Source organism: Rhinolophus sinicus, linkage group LG07 (assembly GCF_036562045.2).
Source record: "Rhinolophus sinicus isolate RSC01 linkage group LG07, ASM3656204v1, whole genome shotgun sequence".
Lineage (NCBI taxonomy): Eukaryota > Metazoa > Chordata > Mammalia > Chiroptera > Rhinolophidae > Rhinolophus > Rhinolophus sinicus.
The window spans coordinates 96,412,508-96,427,875 of record NC_133757.1 but is presented as its reverse complement, the minus strand read 5'-3'; the positions used below and the strand labels follow the sequence as shown (position 1 = coordinate 96,427,875).

The window sequence follows — 15,368 nt, the reverse complement described above, 5'->3', positions numbered from 1 at the left end:
TAGGAAACGTCAAAACTCCGACAGTCGGCAGCTCTGGCTGCTGCAGCTTTGAGGGACCCCGAGTTCGGAGGGGGCCAGTGCTGCTTGAGGGATTCTCGCCGCTGTCAGCTCCACCGGCGTGAACAAGTGAAGTTTGAAACCAACTTATCCATGGCCTGGGCACCAGTTCCCGGCTGAGCCATTTTCTTTTTGGCTAAAAGCCCCCGCCCGGAGGCCGATTCGTCGCGGCGGCGGTGGGGATCGCAGGTCGCTCAGGTAAGAGTGTCCGGCTAAATATTTCAGAACTCTTGCCTCTTTTCCCTGTACACTCCTACTTTTCTCCTTGGAAATAGACAACCGGTGCTTGCCAGTTGGCAGAAACTTGCCAACCAGCAAGACTTTAGGGCCAATGACAGTGCAAAGCATCCTGAGTGACAGCGGTGATGGCTTATTAGAATGAGGAATCGGTGTCAGGAGGCGGTAGTAGGTGTGTTCCTTGTGTTTCTAGGCCATTGGGGTACAGGTCAGTTTGGGACCCCACGTAGTGACCCGACTTCATTCTGAAATAAAGCCGAGAAACGACAATGATGACTTTCTTCTAGCCTAAGTGTTGCTTTTCAAGTAGAGGGGGGATTTTTTGTTCATTACGTTCAGTTACGGTCATGATGGATTTCAGTTCTTTACATACAGTTAAGGTCACGATGAATTGCCAGTTGCTTCAGTCGTTAAACTTTGGTTATAAATTTGGCAAATTCTTAATTTGTTCTGTCTTTCTTTCTCTGTGACTGGGCTCTAGTATTTTTACACGGTGGATGCTGAATTAAATATTACTAATTGTATGAAGTTACATAAATGAATCCTAATCCTCAGTCATTTAAGTTTTTTGTTGTTGCTTTATTTTTAGGTTCTTTATATATTTAGTAATTTAATAATTGAGTCTACTTGTTTTAACAAATGAAATTTTTATTTTCAAGGATCCTACGTGTTTCGTTCCAAATCAATGTATCATGAACTTTATTACTGCAAGTTGAAGCTAATTTATGTTTTCCATTTTAGCTTTTCTTCATTTAATGTTTGGAGTTTGTTAGCCGTATTTCTGAAGTAGAAGGGTTCCCCACACCCCAAGAAAATGGTTTACAAAATTGAGCAGAACGAAGAATAAATTTTATTCTATTTTTCAGGTTGCATAGAAAGCTTCCCATTTTTATCCAGTTAACTTGACAATGTTAAGAGATATGTATTAGTTATCTATTGCTGAGTAACAAATTGTCCCAAAGTTTAACATCTTAAAATAATAAATATTATCTCAACGTTTCTGTGGGTCAGAAATTCGGGCACAAGTTAGCAGAGCGCCTCTGACTGATGGTCAAGCTGCATGTTGGGGGCTCTTCACATCTCACCTGAAGACTCCACTGAGAGGTAGAAGGATCCACTTTCAAATGCACTCACCTGGTGTTGGCAGGTCTAGGTTCTCCACTTCATGGATTTCCCCATAGGGCTGCCTCACAATATAGCAGCTGCCTTCCCTTGGGGTGAGCAATCCAAAAGAGAGCACCCAAGACCCTGTATAGTCTTTTGTAACTCAATCTCAGAAGTGGTATCCCATCACTACTGTCATATTGTATTTGTTAGAAGTGAGTTGGTATGTCCAACCCAAAATCATTGTAGAGAGGATTACACAAGGGCATAAATCCCAGGATGCAAGGATCTTTGGGAGCCATCTTAGAGGCTGTCTAACAAAGATACCCTGGCTGATAACTTTTAGGAGTTAATAGGTAGGAAAACTGAGCAAAAAAGCAGTCAAGACAAATGCAGCCAGACAAAGAGAAATGCTAAACTGTAAAGAAATAAACAGACTTGTTCAAGCCTCTCTCTCTCTCTCTCTCTCTCTCTCTCTCTCTCTCTCTCTCTCTCAAGTTTGTTTTTTTTTTTTTCCATCTAATTATCTGAAGATAGGCTTATTATTTTGCGTGAGAAACTTTGCCTGAGGGAATGATGTGTGTGAGAAGAATGTTTGTGTTTTAGGGTCTATGTGAGCAGAGCATACGCATATCACAGCTGGAGATTGTGTTGTGTATTCCTTACCCATTGTCATTTTATATGGTTGAAATGGTATCAAAAGAAACGTGCAAAGATAGCTCTTAAAGAGGAAAGAAGTTAGGAAAGAGTAGAGGAAAGCCTTCTAGTATAGAAAGAATGCAGGTCAATGGCAGTCTTTATGTTGATATGAGATCAAATAGGGATGGGAGAAGTGTATCTTAGAATAGAAATGTGTCTTGGATGTCTGTTTTTAAACATTACTAGGTAGCAGGTACCACCTTTTTCAGCATTACCTGGATACACATTGCCAGCACAGCTTTTGTCAGTGAACCATATAAGTTTATCAGAAATTAAAGGTATAGGCTTTGGTGGGGGGCGGGAGGTGTCTGTGTGTGTGTGAGACGCTATTTGGCTGTGACCCACTGTAAAATTGCCTGTTTCCAGGTTTGAAAGATGTTGTAAATCCTTATCTGTTAGCAAATTATTCAAGTTTATTTTTTTACACATCAGGGGCTTAATACCAGCCTGATTGTGTCAATTCTCAGAATGTAAATTTGGCTTTTAAATTGCGGCTCCATATCAGCTTAACATACTTCATTTGTAGTTGTTTTGGGCCCTTAGATATCTGCAAAATTTTAAACAGATGCTTGCGAAAATAACACAGTTGAAATACTTCCATCCACAAAATATCTTTTGATAATAACTTCTAGATAAGCTAAAACATGCATTGTAATTTATTATATATGATCAGTTTAATAAGGAATGTTTTGTGTTTATTGTGCTTTTGTGTTGATTAAAACATTGAATTGCCAAGAGATGATCTTTTCTTTGATCACAATACATTGAAATTAGTCATTCAAATTTATGATTTTATAGTTCATTGCTTAACCAACTGCTATGTGCAACTATCTATTTTTTTCTTCCATCTTGATTCAAATTTGGAAACTAAAGCTAATTCCTTAGCTGGCCTGTGACAATGCATCAAAATCATTAATACTGAAAGTCTATGAAATATATATCTTAACTCATGATGTTTTTCATGGAATTATTTTGCTTAATATTTTAAAACAATTTTAATGAAATACATTTACTTCTAGAAATTTATGTTCCCTATATCTTTATTTTTTTCTCATTGCTTTGTTACTCTGACACATTTATGATATAGATTCTACAATAAAACTAAAATGTCCTGACATGAATAAGTTTACATTCAGGGCAAGTACTTTTGTGGTGTAGAAACGAGAAGAGATATTTGTGGTTTGAAGTTTAGACAGCAGGTTTAGGGAGTTTAGCTCTGTGATCAGCAGTTTGTGTTCTTCAAGAATAGATTGCATAGGATTTCATAAGCTATTTGAAAGAAGGAACAAGATTTTGGCAAGTGAGCCTTGCTTGAAGAGCCCCTATCTGCTCGTACTGAGTAGTGATTTATAGAAGTCATGAACATGGGGAAAAAGAGATGGAAAAGACACGTGTTAAATATACACACATATCCCCCATACATCCATCCATCTCTAGCACCTCTTCATTTTACTTTTATTTTAAAAATTGTTTCTCATTTTATTTTCATAGAATTTTAGTTAAAGGAGACCTTAGAGATCAACTTCAAAACCCTTATGTTACAGGTGAGGAAACTGAGACTTCAAAATTTAAGTGATTTGACCAATACTCACAACTAGTTAAAGTAGGAGCCTGAATCAAATCCGTATTTTGTGTAGGTCTCTTTTCATTATTATATGTTTTCTCATCTCATTTATGATTTTCCTCCTATTTTGAGCTGCCCTTGATATTTATTATATTTTAATACCTTGTTTTATGTGTATAAAAGCAGTTCAGTGAGAATTACAATTTTTGTTTTGTTTTGTTTTTGAATTCTGCAACTCTCATAGTAATGGCCATTGTGGTTAACGTGAGCATGGAGTATAGTGTGTCCCGAGGAGGTGAGTTGGGATATGCTGCCATGGCAGCTGCTGATTATAATTAGGCTGAGTAAATAGTGCAGTTAAGTAAGAACCAGTGTAGTTAAAAATAATGCTGGTGAGAAGTATGATAAATTTTTTATTGAAAAGTTAAAACAGACTGGAACATTTCTTGCAAAAGAAATTGAAGAAATTAAATACATGAAATTAAATAGGCCCAGAATTCTGAACATTTTGGTCACATTTAAATGACACATCTTAATTTTTACATTTGTTTAAATTAAAGAACAGGAAAAAACTTTCAGAAAACAAAGTAATATTGTAAATCTTTGTGAATTAAAAAAAAGTACAAATGGTATGCCTTTTAGTAACAAAAACTGCTCTTGCAGGACCAGATCTTTAAATTTAATGAGTGGGTTTTTTTTTTTTTTTTTATGTGTTTAATGTACCCTGTGACCTCTTTGTACTTAGCTATTTCCCTTTTCTCCTTAGAAAGACCTCCTTGTGGACTTACCCTTCCTTCATTTCTCTACAATTGTTGCCTTTCAATTTTAGAGGTGTGATTGGTTATCAGGTTTTTTTCTTTTAATTCCTTTCCTTTCCTTTGCTTTTTTTTTTTTTTTTTTTTTTTTAATTCCCTACTCACTCTCTTCTAAACTACTTTGGTGGTCTGTTCTTTTGGAAGTAGAGAAATAAATGCTGGGCTGCCAGATTGATTCTAAATGTCTCATAGAAAATATTAATATTTTCTCACTGAATTTTCATGTTCTTATGCGGTTGAGTAGTAGTATTGCATGATACCACTTAAAGATTTTTAAAACCTAAAATAGCCAAAGATCTGGTTGTTACTTTGTATTAGAAAAAAATTGAAAATTTTCAGAAAGATATAAATAAGTGAATGTCCTCATTTTTAAGTCTTAATAGAAATTGCATTTTAGAGATAACTCTTTTGGTACACACTTTAGATCTTCATCTGAGATAGGAAATTTCTTATTTATAAATTACACTATTTAGACACTTAAGAAATATTGAAGAAAACTGACCATTTATAATGAGTATTTAAACGAGATTATTCATGTCAAGCATCATAAACCAGTGATTGCTCAGAAAGAGACTTATGGAATCGGTTTGCTCAGGAAGAGAGTTAAGGAACCGGTTTGCTTCAAAGAGAAGTACTTAAAGCACAGTACTGTTTTGTGACCTCCAGACTCCTTTGTATTCTTCCCGTCTTCCACTGTTGTTCTCCACCTGAATAGTACTATATAAACCATTCTTGTAGTTGTCTCCACAGCATGTGCTATTTGAATGCTTACTGCCAATGAATTACCAAAAGCATTAATTACTAGTCCAGTTACCTTTTTCTTATAGAATAGTGCTTTATTTGATGTTTAACTGTTACAAAGGGATACTTGATATTAAGCCACGTAATATTAAGCTGCTTAATATTTTAAAGATAGGCTTTATATTAGATATACCAACTATTAATAAAATTATTTCTATCTTATTCTTTTCTAGAAATACTCTTTTGAAAAAAGACAATACATTACAAATACAATGAGTCAAAAACACCATTCCTTTTAGAAATACAGCCATCTACTGGAAGTAAATAGAAAAGTATTATTGTTCTTAAAATCTTTAATAATTTAGTTCCTCATATAGTTGATGGTAATTAATCTAATTTGTACTGCCTTCTAAGTAGAAGTTCCTTTATGCTATTATAACAGATTCATTTAGGCTAAAACGTTTTTCAAAAAATGAGAAAATACATCCAAAACCACGACAGGAAAGGACATATAGCTGTTTCTCAGATTTTTGCGTTAGAGAAAAAGAAAGTGAAGCAGGACCTACATACTGCTTTACCAATTAAAAGATGCTGTTATATATGTTTTCTTAGTTAAGGTCATAGCAACCCTGTAAAAGAGATAGTGAATTCCCCCATTTTATAGGAAACAGAAGTTTAGAAACCTTGCTTAAAGTATTTAAGATCATACAGCATATGACATAATTGGAGCTCCAATTTTAAATTCCCCCTCCAGAGTAAGTGTCAAGAAAATCTCTACACAACATTCTCCTCAATTATGCACCAAAATCTTATTTCAATTGTTAGGCTATGTTATATATTTTTAAATCTCTACTAGAAAAAATATATACAGCATTTCACTCTAGATTACTCTGGTGTTCAAAGCTATAAGAATGCCTAAAATATACAACAGGATAGCATATTCCACTCATACATTAGCATATCAATAGTGATTAAAAATTATGGTAGTACTTAAAGCCAAAAAGGTATCTCTTATCAGTGGCTGATGACTAAATACTTGACCTTATTTGTCAAACTGTTTTTATATATAGTGTATCAATCTAATCAAAGTTAGCTTCTACTTACTTTATATATTTACTAGTTATTTTTTTCTCCTAGCAAAGGTAAATGGTATCTCTCCAAATTTCATAGATCCTAAATTAATGAAATCTAAATCCAGGATTATGACTACTCAGGTATTTAAATCCAAAATAATCATGTGCACTCTGAAATGGAAGAACGAAAGTAAGAGTTATCAGTTAAAGGGGGTAAAGGGGTGGTTACAGAACTACCTCTTCTTGTAAACTACCTACTATGGGCTAGGTCTCTAAGTCCCATTGGATAGGAATTATCCATCATTTTACTGATGAGGAAAATGAGGACTGCAGACAATAGGCTCATCATATTCCGTGTTGGAGTTTAAATCGGATTTTTTTCATATCAAAGCCTATGTGCTTTCCCCGAGAATAGTAGCTTGAGAGAGAAGCTTCAGCTGGGAACAAGAATGGAGGTAATAAAGCAGTGACAGAGGTAGGAGATGTGAGCCAGTGATGAAGAAACAGATGGTAGATTATTGCTGTTGCCATCTGTAGGCTCTAACCCCTCTGGGCATGTGGTTTGGTGGTTAAGAATAAAAGCTTTGGACTCAGACCTGAGTTTGAATCCTAAATCTTCCATTTGCCAGCTATGAAATCTCTTGCAAAGTTACTTCTAGATGTAAAATTACAATAATGATATCTACCTCTTAGGGTTGTTGTGAGGATTAAAATGAGATATACATAAAAACTTTCAGAGTTCTGGCACAAAGTGAAAAATAAATAGTAGTTTATTCTACTAAAACAATATTGTTTAATACTTACATTATTAGAGGTTATGTAAATAAATATGTACATAATATTACATGCAAAAGGAGGGAATACTACCTACAAAATAATACATAATATTACATACAAAAGCCAGGAATTCCAAGCCTTAAATCTACACACACACACACACACACACACACACACACACACAGTTAGAGGGGTGTTTTTTTCCTACTTTATTTAAAAAATTTTCTCTATCCTTTAAAATAAAAATTTCTATCAAAAATGGCAAAAAGTATTCTTACTATTTTGATGTGTTCCTTGAGGGGTTTCCTACTACTCTTAAGCCATAGTGCTGACCATTTATATCCTCAGTTAATGGTCTTCAGTCTGTATGACACTAAACTCTTGGTCCATAATTCCTAATCTGGGTACACATCAAACTCAAAAGAGTTTTTTTCAAATTCATGTGCCTGGATTCCACAACCAGGAGATGATCCGTTTACAGAAAGGCTTTAAGATTAATAACAATAACTAGTATATACCCTTTACCAAGATTCACCAATTAAAAAAAAAATTGCAGCTTACTTTATCATTTTCTCTATATAGAGATAGACGTTACTGCTTTTCTGAACCGTTTGACACTAGGTTGCATAACATCAGGCCTTAACTCTAAAGTATGTTTCCTAAGAACAAGAATATACTATTATAATACATAGACACTGTACAGTTATCAAATTCAGGAAATTTAACACTGATGCAATATTTTTATCCAATCTTCAGCCTGTATGTCTTGTTTTTTAATTATCTCAGTAATGTCCTTTATAGCAATTTTGTTTTCCAGTATAAGATCCAGCCCACATATTGCAGTTACATGTCATGTTTTTCAGTATCTTAATCTGGAACTCTTCCTCAGACTTTCTTTGGCTTTCCAGCATTGGTATTTTTGAAGAAGAAAAATTCTATCATTTTACAGACTTCATTTGGGTTTCTCTGATATTCCTCATTATTAGATTCAGCTTATACATTTCTTGCCTGGAATAGCATATAATTGATGTTGTGGCCTCAGGGTATCATGTCCTGAGGCACATGATGTCCATTTGTCTTTTATAGGCAAATGTTAAATTCGATCAAATGCAGTCTTATTCCTTAATTCCTTTTTGTAATTAATGACTAATATGTGGGGAAATACTTTGAGATTATAAATACTCTATTCTTTATCAAATTCCAGACTCCGCATCCATTGATAATTCTTGCCTGAATTGTTTTTTCTATCATGGTTGTCGAATGATTTTTCTGATTATTATTTTAACTTTATTTGTCAGCATTTTACTGTAAGGGAGAGCTTTCCTCCTTCATTTATATATGTATGTATTGGTCATCAATGTAGACTCATGGATTCTATTTTTATGTAATGGATTATAACCCATTACTGTTCTTATTTTTATTTTGATGCCCAAATTGTCCCAGGTTTGGCCAATAGGAACTTCTTCAAATTAGCTCCTATTGTCCCTTTTAACATTATCCCATTGCTTTTGTTTTGTTTTGATTTTCTTCTAGCTCACTGGATATTCATAATCCATATTTAAGAAACTCTGCCTTAGGAATGTCTCGGTAGCCCTTAAACGGGTCTCAAGTGGACTGGAAAGGTGAAAGTTGGGAGAAAGATGTATCTTTTTACCATGTTCATATATACATAGCAGAGCTTCAGTGGGTTCCTAGTCTAGGCAAACTCTCAAAATATGTAATATGTACAGTATGTGATTTTATAACTGTGTCTATTAGATAAAAATTAAAGTTAACTTGTTAACTTTTACTGAAGAGTCACTGGATGAAATTGGGGAAAAAATAAACCAAGTGATTGTTATGTTAGTGTTTCAGCCACATTTTAATGATCGCACATTGGATCTTTGAGACAATAAAAAGTCGATTTGTAGATGTATGCATCTGTATAAGGGTGCCCTTGCTTTGGGGGGATTGGTCTGATAGCCATTATGCTGGGCCATTTGTAAATGCTAGTAGGAGAGGAAGGGAGTCTTTTCTGTAGGGCCATTCAGTTTCTTTAGTGGAAACGCATCTTAATTTTACCTTGGTAAGAAAAGGGGTTCAAGTACATGCTGAAGCATTCTAGACCTGTGTTGGGGGATAGGTTGTGGTCTGTTGTTCCATATACGCATGTTTAATTCAATTCTCACAAAAATTGTAAAGGGAGATTTTTTTCCCCTTTATTGTGTAAGTGAGGAACAGTGACCCAGAGACGTTAATCCCCTCATTTTTGTTCTACATTTTATTCTAAGTTACTCCCATACTTATACTGTGTTTTGGACCCCCAAAAGCCTGTTGAGGTTCTGCAGTGTAGATAAGCTTCTGCTTCTCTCTGCACCATTCCAGACTATCCTCCTCCTTCCTCTTCATTAGTAACCACTCCTCCTTCCACTTAAGTGTTATAGAAATCTTGTTGAAATCTCATACCCACTCAGCATCCTGTTTTCCTTCTCTTATAGGCTTATTTCTACCTTTTTAATTCCTTTTCTCTCCTTTTAATAGGAGGGAAAGGTAATAAATATATGTGCTCAATCTTACATCTTTAACAAGAAACCAAGAGTTGACTATAAAAGATTTTTTCAAAAGTGTGTTAGGATATCTCTTCTTCTATTTACTGTCCCATTGATATCTTATGTCATAAATCATTTTAACAAGATGGTATCCTACCATTTATATTTATCTTGGTATTGGCTTAAAACCTATTCCTAAAATTGTTAGCATGGTCAAAATAATTTTAGAATTCAGAATATTAAAATTAAGTTATGTAATACCAAAAGAACATAATAACCCTACAGGTAACCTGCCGAAAATCTTGACAGGTAGGGAGGGGTACAACAGGTCATTTAGAAGTGATAGTGGCTGTTTGCTCCATAAATAGATCTTTAGCTAAGCAAGAAGCTTTATGTACTCCTCTTGGTAAATATTTTTCAAAGACTATTTTTGAAAATGCTAGAATCTTCCTAAAATCTGTTAATTTTCATTTATGTCATCCTAGCCACTGGGCCACAGCAGCATAGGACTTTAGGAACAGAAAGTTAAATTTGAAATGTAAGAGATGATGACAAACACCAAAATATGAAATTTATATACACGAGATTAAAATAAAATCGCCATCTGTCTTTCAGCTGATGTGACACCTTTATCTACAGTACCACTGAGTATTCAAGGTCACTCAGTTTGGGTATCAATCCCTGTCCATAGTGCCAGGCTATGGAGTCTTCTGTCCACTATGGAGTGCATTTATGGGTAGTGCAGAACTGAGCGTGAATATTTGACCCTTAAGCCAAGCTATATATAATAGCTCTGAGACAAAGGGAGCATTATTTGACCACTGTATTAAAATTATCAAGATTACATACATTGATAGCCATGTTTGCATAATTCTAGGAAAATATAAATTCTTGAATAATAGTAATTTGCCTATTTGGCCATTGCTTCATTTGATACTTCATCCAATTTAAAAAGGAGTCAAGTTGTATCATATTTGCGTTCGCCATTCTCTGTGAAGAATTTAAACCTATTGAAGAATATCTGAATCTTTGTTTATAAGTATTGACTTTATTACCTTTATTAAAAATTAAGGAAATATAGTGTCCTAATTGCCTTGACTTTTTTTCTCCATAAAACTTTTTTGTCCTCTGAAAGGAAGAATTTCAAGTTTGAAATCTTCTAGAGAATTTTTTGTTAGTATATGTTCTCCTCTGTAATCTAAGTAATTACGAAATTTTTGCTTATTTTCATTAGATGATAAATAATGGAGTATGGAGTACTGTTTCTACTTTGGAGACCAGGAGAAAATATCTTTGGTTTCATTTTTAAACTCTAGAATTTTATAATCACTCTTAAACATAAAGAAACTTTAAATAAAGTAAATTCAAATTAGGAAGAAAATGCATAGGACACCTTGAATAGTATTAATTTATAGTTCTCATTATTTGTAGATTTTGTATTTGTGAATTTGCCTATTCACTAAATTTTATTTTTTTTAATCCTCAATCCATACTTGTGGCACTTTTCCACTCATTCTTGGATATGTACAGAGCTGCAAAAAATTCCTAGAGGAGAACATTCCCAGCCAGCTTTGAACAAGGCAATGCTCCACCTTCTTGTTTTAGTTCTCACTTTGTAAATAAGTCTTTTTCGTGGTCTATTTAGTGCCATATTTTTCACATTTGTGCTGTTTGTTGACGATTTTTTTATTTAAAATGTCCCCCAAACATAGTGCTGAAGAGGTGTTAGGTTCCTAAGTGCTAGAAGGCTGTGATGGTGCATTATAGAGAAATACCTGTGTTGGATAAACTTCTTTCATGATTGGTGAGAAACACACATAAAACAAGGTTATGTATTGATCAGCCGGCAAAACTGTTGTGTCCAGAGGCCCCCAGGAACCTAACCCTCTGTTTCCCCTAAGAGCAATAGTTCAGTATTTGCTAATTCAGTATTTGCCGTGACTTTATAAAACTATCAGAATTCACTCTATTTCTTTTATTTGTATGTGGAGTAGATTAATTATGTTCTTATAAGACTAAGTATTGGGGCGGCCAGATGGCTCAGTTGGTTAGAGCACGAGCTCTCAACCACAAGGTTGTCGGTTCATTTCCTGCATGCAATGGTGGGCTGCGCCCCCTGCAACTAAGATTGAAAACAGTGACCAGACTTGGAGCTGAGCTGCGTGCCCCACAACTAGATTGAAGGACAACGACTTGGAGCTGATGGGCCCTGGAGAAACACACTGTTCCCTGATATTCCCCAATAAAATTAAAAAAAAAAAAAAAAAAAAAGTGAGTCTTGTTTCCAAGAAATAGTATCTATTTTCCTCAACCAATTTTGAGTGAATAAATAAATTACCAGCAGTGGATTCATCACAATTATTTATTTCAAATACAAAACCTTCTTTTGTGTTTAATTTTTTCCAGTTTGAAAGTTTTTGCCTGTTCAGTGATTCCACTCTGTAGCTCAATTTTTTTGACCAAATAATTGGCACAAATGACAGATTTCAAGAGCTTGAAATCATGCAAGTGACCAGCATCAAACTGCATCATATTTTATATCTCTTTGAGAGCCAGATGTTGACAGCTTCCTAATGATAACACAAGGACCCATTTCACGCCATTTCTGTTGGTTGGCACTATCGTAAGCATGCTGACTTTTGAAAATTTTCTGTGAAACGTAACACAGAATTTTTTGTTTTTAGGTTTTATTTTGTTTTTGTTTCTGTTTTAAATTTGGTCATTGATGTAAAAGAATTGCATTTATGAGGAAAAATTAATCATGGCTGAAAAATCAGATCACTAAAAGTGGTGAAGAATTACATATACAAGCCCTATGCAAGTATCAACATGAACAAATTAGTTTATTTGGTGGGCAAATTGAAGTATCCCGACAATTAAAGTATCATTAAATATGTTTTGCCAAAGTGCTCATGATTTTCACTTTTTGAAAATACTGTTTTGTCAAAACAAATTAGTAGATAACATTTTATTGATTATTAGCTGTGGAATTAAACTTTATATGCATTATCTCATTTAATACAATAGCGTTTTGAGCTCTAGGTGTTATATTTTCCACATTACAGATGAATAAACTATAGCTTAGAATAGTCACATGAATTCCCAAAGTCCTGTAAGTAAGAACAGTGGAATGGGGATTTAAACTCAAGTCTGTTCACCTTTAGAGTCTACAACACTGCTGCCTCCATGACTTGCTTCACATCTGCAATGGATTTCATGTCCTTCTGAGAGTTTTGTCACTTTTCCGATAGCCCCACCCACATTCCATCCACATGCTTGTTACCCTAAGGAAGATTGGGAGTGGGGATGGAACACTATAGACACCCTTCTCCAAAGGGTAAACTTATGATATTAATCTTCCTCAAGTGGTTTATCGTACTTTGTTCTTGCCCAATATCAACAATTGCTTCATGGGAAAATGGAGTCCCAAAAGGGCAATTTGCAGTATTATTTAAGAGTAGGAGAATAGAAAATGCAGGGTTTTTTTTGTCTGAATTATCTGTATATGAGCCTGGACTTCCATTCTCCCCATGAAGTTTTTTTTTTTTTTTTTATTTATTTTTATTTTAAGAACCAGCTGCTGTCTTTACCTCTTTCTACCTGCCGGATGCTTTCTGAATAACATTTGGCGCTCAATTTAAGTGATCCCCATTAAAGTCCAGAGCCTAGGGAAATCACCCTGAATCTGTGTTCCCTAGCAACACCCCTGAGAGTAACAACAGCTGCTTAACCGTATGCTGCTAGGAAGATGCTGTAGGGGAAGTATGGTTGGTGTAAAAGTAATTGCGGTTTTTGCAATTTTTAACCTTTTAAACAACAATTATTTTTGCACCAACCTACGTAATATACAGAAATTGATATTAAATGCCTTAAATCTTGAGATTTCAAATACCATAGTTACTATGCATGTTTGATTATTTACCTTTAGTGATGCTAAAGCAAAAGAGAATAAGTATCTAAAATGACAACAGATAGGCTAGATGAGATTAGCAATGTGATATCTAGATATTTTCTTGCTAAGATAAACACAGAAATAGCCATGATGAAATAAAATACCTTTCTTTATGATTATGAGTCTTAAATGTTAAATTTGTATCAAAATTAAAATGCACACATATTGTAATATGATGTGGCACATTTATTTATTTATTTATTTATTTTTTATGCATAAATAAAGAAGTATTTCTTACATCAAAAAAGCCCCAATAATCACAAAACCTGTAGAAGCTTGGTTAGTCAAATACTGCAGTACTGATTTAATCAGTATAAAATTGAAAGAGCTTTACGTCTGTAGTAAAAATCCAAATTTGGGGAAGGGCAAACTTTAAAACAGCAGCCAGTAGAGGGTTGGGCACACACAGGCAGTTGGAGCTGTGGGGACATGTAATCGACCACTGTCAAACCAGTGTGATGTGGCACATTTAAACATTAAGCAAACTTAAAAATCCTTATAAATTTTTATGTATTCTATATTTTTTCTATGTTAATTATATTATTCTCTCTGTTGTTTTGCCTTTTCCAGAATGTCATATAATTAAAATCACATTATGTAGCCTTTTCAGATCAGTTTCTTTCACTTAGTAATATGCATTTAAATGTCCTTTATGTCTTTTCATGGCCCAATAGCTCATTTCTGTTTAGTGCTAAATATTGCATTGTCTGGATGTACCACAGTTTATCCATTCACCTACTGAAGGACATCTTGGTTGCTTAGAAGTTTGGGTAATTATGACTAAAACTGCTGTAAACATTCATGGGTAGGTTTTTGTGTAGACATACATTTTCAGCTTATTTAGGAAAATACCAAGTAGTATCAATGCTGGATCATATGGTAAAGGCATGTTTAGTTTTGTAAGAAACTGCCAAACTGTCTTCCAAAGTGACTGTGCCATTTTGCATTCCCACATCCTTGCCAGCATTTGGTGTTGTCAGTTTTTTGGATTTCAGTCATTCTAATAGTTATATTTCATTGTTGTTTTGATTTGTGATTGCCTAACAACATGTGATGTTGAGTATCTTTTCATATGCGTAGTTGAGTTTTAAGAATTTTTTGGTTTATTTTGGATACCAGTCCTTTATCAGATAAATGTTTTGCAAAGATTTTCTCCCAGTTTGTGGCTTGTCTTTTTATTATCATAAGATTCTATATTTAAAAAGCAATTCAATTTTTATAGCTTAACCACTAATTTAGGAACAGCTACCATTGTTGTGTTGTAGGGAGGAAAGATTATATTTTGTGGTTTCTTTACAAAAACAAATTGCCCCACATTTAAAAATCATTAATATATTTATTTTCTGTGAACCCCCATCCCTTCAGTGCTTAAGTTCCTGTAATTCTAAGCAGTTCACTGTAAGGAAGAAGAGTGAAAAATTATCGTGGACTCTTTTTTCTGTTTTAATCAACAAGTGACTGTTATAGTGACCATTATCCATGTAATAGCCAGTAGCTCAGGGAGGCATATGGATCAGACCTTTGTAGATATTGAAAAATAAAAACACACAAAAAACAGTATCTTTCACATTCTTTGAAATTCTACTGAATTTTCAAATTGTTCCTAATAATTTTCAAAATTCCTGGTGACCGGTTGGTTTTGTTTTTTGTTTTTGTTCCTGTTGGTCCTTATTGTAAACAGCTACTTAAAACAAAACCATATTTTAAGGTCAGGTTATGCTGTGAAACTTATGCAATTTACTTTAATGATTTTATACAAAAATCACTTTTTCCCCAATTTTTGAAATACACACACATATTAGTAATCAACTTGGGTTTATA

The 15,368-nt window shown here is 34.3% G+C and overlaps 1 protein-coding gene across 1 annotated transcript in view; it reads left to right on the top strand.

Annotated features, from left to right (window-relative positions):
* The first annotated feature begins 5 nt into the window (after positions 1 to 5).
* Positions 6 to 15,368, top strand: part of FBXO8 (F-box protein 8) — a 41,946-nt gene continuing 26,583 nt past the window's right edge. Inside the window, exon 1 of the mRNA XM_019733191.2 lies at positions 6 to 255. The gene's annotated coding sequence lies outside the window, so the exon portion shown is untranslated. The remainder of the gene's footprint in view (positions 256 to 15,368) is intronic.